Consider the following 6,167-nt stretch of genomic DNA (forward strand, 5'->3'; position numbering starts at 1 on the left):
AAAACAGCTACCTCTCACAGGTGTGGATTAAAGGTGACAACGTGCATAGCACAGCACCTGACATGAAGTGGGCCCCCAGTAGCCAAGGGCTCCCCCCTCACCAGCCCGGAGGCAGGACCAGCCTCCAACTTCATCCTCACCCTGAACTGAGCCACCTCTGGAGGCTGGAGGAGGGCTGAGGCCCCCCGGGAGCACACTGCTGCCCCTGCCCCTCGCTGAGTTCCCCTGTGGATGGGGGTGGGCTCCTTCTGAGCCAGCTGTGGCTCGAGAGCCTGGCCTGGTGAATAGGAGTCTCTGGCATCTGAGACAGCCTGACCGAATACAAAGTGGAGCCTCCCCCACCTGGAGGCCCCTGGGGAAAGCAGGGACCGCGGCCTCCTCCAGGGCTGGCTCCTATGGACCAGGGACTGACACAGCCAGCCCACTCACACACACACACACACACACGATCTCGGCCTCCCTCCCTGGCCTCCTCCCTCCTAGTCTCTGTGGTGGAGGTGTTCCCTCAGGCCCATTTTTCTCATTCTCTGGCAGTCTGAGCCTAACTGTGAAAATCCAGCCCTCCCTGGCCAGGCCTAGGTTATGTAACAGGCCCCAGAGGCCCCGGGACAGGGGCATACGGAGCTCCTACCTCCAGCCCCAACGCCTGCTCCTCAGGCCCACAGGCCTCTTCCCACGGGCCCTGCAGCTCCCCACTCAAGTCTCTCTGTCTAGGGTAACCAGGGCCACCAGGGTCACCCCTACCTGCTCCACCTCCCTCCTGGCCTCAAAGTCCCTGATTGCCCACTCACAACATTCCCGTTCAAAATCTAGTCTCCACCAATCCATCCATCCTCTTTCAAAACCAGCCTCCCCTGACCCTCTTCGGGGATTCTTATGGAATCAAACATGCCCAATTCCCCCTCTCCCTGTAGTCCCCTTAAAGCTGCTCAATTCCCCTCCTTGCCTTTTGTCTCTGGAAGAAAAAGAAGAGGAGGCAGCTGTCACAGAGGACCACCCTCGGTCTGAGAGGGGATGCCCTTCATTCCTAGTGAGGGGCAGATGAGAAGGCCCAGATTTCCCACAGCCCAAGGAGAGGATGGCCACATGCCCCAGAAGGCTTCTCAAGGGGCAGGCACTCTTGCCCCGGAGGGCGCCCCCACCCCCGGGCATGCTTGCAGGCAAAGATCCCCCATGGTTTGAGTCTGAGGGCGGAGGGTCCAGCTCCAAGGGGCAGACCCCAGTAACGGAGCTCCAAGAGGGTCTAAGTGTTCAGTGGGCAGCACAGCTTGCATCAGCATGACTTAGATACACACCCTTATAAGCAGACCTGTGCTGGAAGCCAAAACACTGTCAGAAGTTTGCCCATGAGTGTGAAGGGTGAAGGATAAATTCAACCTTTTGTGGCCCAGACCCCAGTGGCCATGGGAGATGGAAAGGCTGGCCAAGGAGTCCCCCAGCCAAGTCTCTCTTCCCTGGGCAGGATCAAGGTGGGTGTCTGAGACTCACACTCTTCTCCCTAGAGGGGTGAACATGTGCGCCATTGAGGCCTGCCAGGCCCTGGGACCAGTGACCTCGACGGGGAGCCTTTGCCAGCCTAGGCTCTGATCCCACATGCGGTCATTTCCTAGTTCAGCTCTCAGAGGGCAGCTCAGTTTCTGCCAGGTCCGCATTCTTGGATGGCACCTTGCTGCTGCCCCGAGGTTCGAGCGGTGTGTGGCATCCAGCGATGATTGCCACTCTTTCCTGAATCCCGGACAGCAGGGAAGGGGAACGAGGGTGTGGAACAAGAAGGGTCCCCTGCCCTGCCCCATTTTCCAGGCTCAGCCACGTACTTCCTTGTCCCCTTATTTCAGTAGCTGGCAGAGAGTCATAATTGAATTTGCAGTAGGGCTGAGAATGAAGAAAGAAAACTCCGTACACGTCTGGGATTAATTTATCCCTAATGATGGCCACATTCACACGCTTTTTCTGCTTAGGTTTCCAGAGCATATTCTGGCCGACAATGTGAAACACACACACGCACGGAGAGAAAGCCTGTGTGCCCTGAGTGTGCACACTGCGAGTGCATGTGCCTGTACCAATGCCTGCGTTTGTGACTGTGTTCCCATGGGTCGGAGCATGACAGGATGCGTCCGTCTGCATGAGGGGTCTGTATAGGGGGGTCCTCTAGTGTGCCATCTGTAGGGACCCACATGCTGGTCGTTTGCAGCAACTCTCACCCAGCCCTCCCGAGGGTGACATCTGGAACAACTGAGGTCACCCTGCCTGCTCTGGAAGGAAAGCCTGGACACGGCGGCTGAGACAGGATGGTGGGGTGGGCACTGCCGGTGTCTCGGGGCAGCTACACAGCTTCTCTCACTTCTTTTCCACATCCAGAGGGCAGCAAGCCCAGACCTTGCCAGGCAAAGAAATGGTGTCACCATCACCCCCACCCTGGAGGAGCCCCCGGAGAGGGGAGCCACCTCCCACCTGCCCTGTCTTCTTCTTCAGCACCCTCCCTCCTCCCCAACGCCCGGGTCCGCACAGAGCTCCTTTCCAAAATAAACTGAGCACCCACTGTGTCAGGCCCTGCACATCATCTGAGTGCTCACCACACGCTGTGAGGGAAAGACCACCATGTTGCAGAAAGGAAAACAGAGGCCTGAGATAAAGTGACTTGCCCAAGGTCACACAGCTAAGTGGCAGAGGCAGGTCTTGAACTGCTGTGTGCCTGATTCTAAAATCCACGCTCTAGTAAAATCGCTCTGTTGATGACAAATCTGTCAGGCTGGCCGTCCTTTCGCAGACTGAGGGCCCTCAAAGCTCTGCTCCCAGGCTGTGTCTTCTGGGGGAGTTTGGGTCTCCACAGTGGGGCTCCCAGGGTAGGCCTTTCCACATTGACACTTCCGGGGACATCTAAGAGGGGGGTTTTCCTGGGGTCTCAGACAATGTTACCCTTCTGTCTTCCTCATCCTGAGGGGTCTCTGACACCCTCTTCTTCTTCTCCAGGGGGTAAGTCTGGATGGTAAAAGTGTTCCAGGGGAAGGAGAGGGAAAAATGGATTGCAAAGAGGCAAGATGCACCAGCAGGTATTTTTCAAAGGTATTGCCCATTATAAGTGTGAGTGATTTCATTGTGTATTTTGGTCTTTTGTTTCACCCTTGGTTCATGGTCAAGTTCCTTTTGGAAAGACCCCAGCACATCTCTGCTGAAGCCAGCAGTAAAGGGAAGAGTTTCCTACGTAGGCCTGAGTCGAGCAGGAGAAGACAGTGGGCCCCAGAAGCTGGGATGGGAGGCATAGGTGGGTTCCTGGAGGCCCCACAGCGGTCCCCTGAGCCTGCAGGAGGAAGGGGCAGCCAGGCTCTGGGCCTAGGCTGGTGGTAGAAAGGTGGAGGACGAGCCAGGCTGGGGCAAGCACTCAGCCCTGCTGCCAGGGAGCTGCACCAACCCCTGCCCCAGACACACACAAGTCAGCCTATGGAGGGAAGGAAAACGGAGCCAGGGGTACCCAACGGAGCCCACAGTGAACTCCTGGGCTATGAGGAAACTGCGGCATGAAGCTTCCCCAAGAGGATTTGAGGGGCCCGTGCAGGGGGGCATCTCTCTCTTCCTCCGGTCTTCTGTTTCTAACTGAATAAGCCTGGGAACCAGTGGGGAAAACAGGAGGGAGCGGCTCTGGCTGCTGGAGGAAGGATAAGCGAGCAAAGCCTCCAGCAGCTGCGTGAGGTTCTGCTCTCTTTCTTGTCACGGCCGCACTGTCTTTCTGTTTGTCTGTCTCTGCCCCCCTCCCTCACCAGGAATCTGTCTCTCTCTACATCTGTCTCATCTGTTGTCTCTTTCACACACACACAAACACACACATGCACCATGAAAAACCAAGACCAAAACAAAGGCAGAGAAACAGGGGATGAAGTCCACGTTGGGCCAAGCCACAGGGTCTGGGCTGCAGCTATTTTCCCAGAGGAGGGAGCAACAGCTCTGAGCAAAGGAGAGAGGGGAGGTCCCCCTCGTCACATCAGGGTCTCAGCCGCCATTTAAGGACCAGCACGCTGGGCTGAACTCTGACTCAGCCTGCTCTCTTCTACAAGCAGGAAACGTTTCCCGGGCTGTCCCCAAGTCCCACTCAGGGGATGCCCACCTGGCTCCTCTGGAAATCCCGTAATCCTACGTTTATGAAACACGTGGAGAGAGGATTGAGACCAGTTTGCGTTCCCCTGGGGGTGGAGGTGAGATGGGGAGGGGGTGTGAGCCCAGGGCCGGGCCAGGGCTGTGCTTGTAGCTCTTTGAGTCTGTCCAACCCCCCTGTCACTCCATCTTGGGCGGTCCACATGGCCCTGTGGGGAAAATGGGGATGTGTGTGTGCGCACAGACTCTCTCTCTCTAAAACACCAGTAGAGAACATAAAAGCAAGGAACTGAGTATTCTGGATATAAAAGAATTATCAAGTTTTACCAAGCCATTTTTTAACAGATGAGAGTGATTCTCCACGTTGCAGCAAGAATGGGTCTCAAATGTTGAGAACTCACTGAATTTCAGAACATAAAAATCCTATTTGAAATGGCTCCCAGGACCTGGCTATTTAAAGAGAACTTGCAATGGAACAATGAGCTCCCTTCAGTGAAGGAAGCAGACGTCTCATTAAGGACTGAGATGCGACTCCAGCCCTGGAGGTGCAGACTGAGGGGAGGGGAGGTAGGGACAGTCCATTCTGCCAGGTTTCAACAGTGGAGAGGCACCAGGCAGTTAGAGGAAACAGCCCAGAGGAACGGGCCAAGCCGAGAACTGAGCAATGGGCGAGGGCCTGCAAATGGTTCAGCTCAGCAGAGCAAAGGGAAAGGCAAGCAAGGGGTGGCTCTGGAAGGGTCCTGTGCCAGCATGGTTGACCTTCCTCCCGAAAATGGTAGGGAACCACAGGCAGGGCCAGATATGACTGCCTGTGGCCAGTGAATCGGGCAGTGGAGCGGAGGAAGGCTGAAGGGGTACTGCCTGGGTTTCAGTGATGGCGGCCTGCTGGGGGCCTGAGCACAAGTGGAGGTGGTCACAGGAAGGGGCTTGATCCACAGATTCAAGTGCCAGAATCTGGGGGATCTGCTGATGCTGTGGATATGAGGTCAGGAGGAGGGAAGACTCAAAGATGCCTCTTACACATCCAACTCCAGTGACTGGGTCGGCGGAGGGAACGACAGGGCGATGGGGTGGAGGATGGAGATGCTGAGTAAGAGGTTTGAGTTTGTGATGCCTGTGGGTCACCCTGGGGGAGATGCCCGCTGGGTTAGCAGCTGGACAACATGGCTACAGCACAGGGCAGATAATGCGGCTGGAGGTAAGGATTCGGAGTCAGCAGCCTCTGGAGGGCAACTGAAGCCAGAGGAGCAGGTGAGGCTGCCGAGGGGGTGTGCAGCCTGAGAACAGAAGGCCAGGGCAGGACCCCTGGGGAAGAGTGTAGGCCTGCAGAGAAGGACACCGAGAAGGCAAGGCTGGGGAAGGAGGAGGGAAATCAAGCGACTGGGGTATCGTGGAAGCCAAAGACTGAAAGTGCATCAAGAAAGTGAATGTTCAGAGCTGCCAGCTGCTGCGAAGTGTCAGGAGGGGTAAGTGGCCACAGATTTAACAACCAGGCCTCCATGTGGCCCTGGTGTGAATTAGGAAAAGGTGCCCCTTCCTCAAGGTACTTTGCTTCTACCAGAAAACTCCTGTTACACACTGATTTTATTAGAACAAAACGCTTTACTGCCATCTGTGGGAAAATTGTTATAATAAATAATAAATGTCTGATGTCTCAGATGTGGTGCCTGTTCACAGCCGCCCTAGTTATTGGTGACTGCAGTAAAAACTGTCTTCAGGAGAGCTGAAGGAAATTTACCAGCGAGGGTGCTTTGAGCTGTGGGCAGCATACTGCCCAACCAAAGATGGCTTAAACAATAAGGAATTTATGATCCCAGGTAAAGACATCTGGAGGCAGGGCAGTTCCAGAGTTGGGTCTTTCTCAATAGTTTCTTGGAGAACCAGGTGTTTGCCTTCCTCTGTGTGTTAGCTTTCTTCTTCAGGCTTGTCCCCTCATGATCACAAAATGGCAGCTATGGCTCCAGTCATTACATTTTCCACAAGAGTAAAAGGCAGAAGATGAAGCTATGCCTCCTTGTGTGTCCTATGTTATTGGGGATAAAAGCTTCCTGTAAACTTTCCTAGCTGCCCTCCTCCCCCCA

Source organism: Equus quagga, chromosome 5, assembly GCF_021613505.1.
Source record: "Equus quagga isolate Etosha38 chromosome 5, UCLA_HA_Equagga_1.0, whole genome shotgun sequence".
Classification (NCBI taxonomy): domain Eukaryota; kingdom Metazoa; phylum Chordata; class Mammalia; order Perissodactyla; family Equidae; genus Equus; species Equus quagga.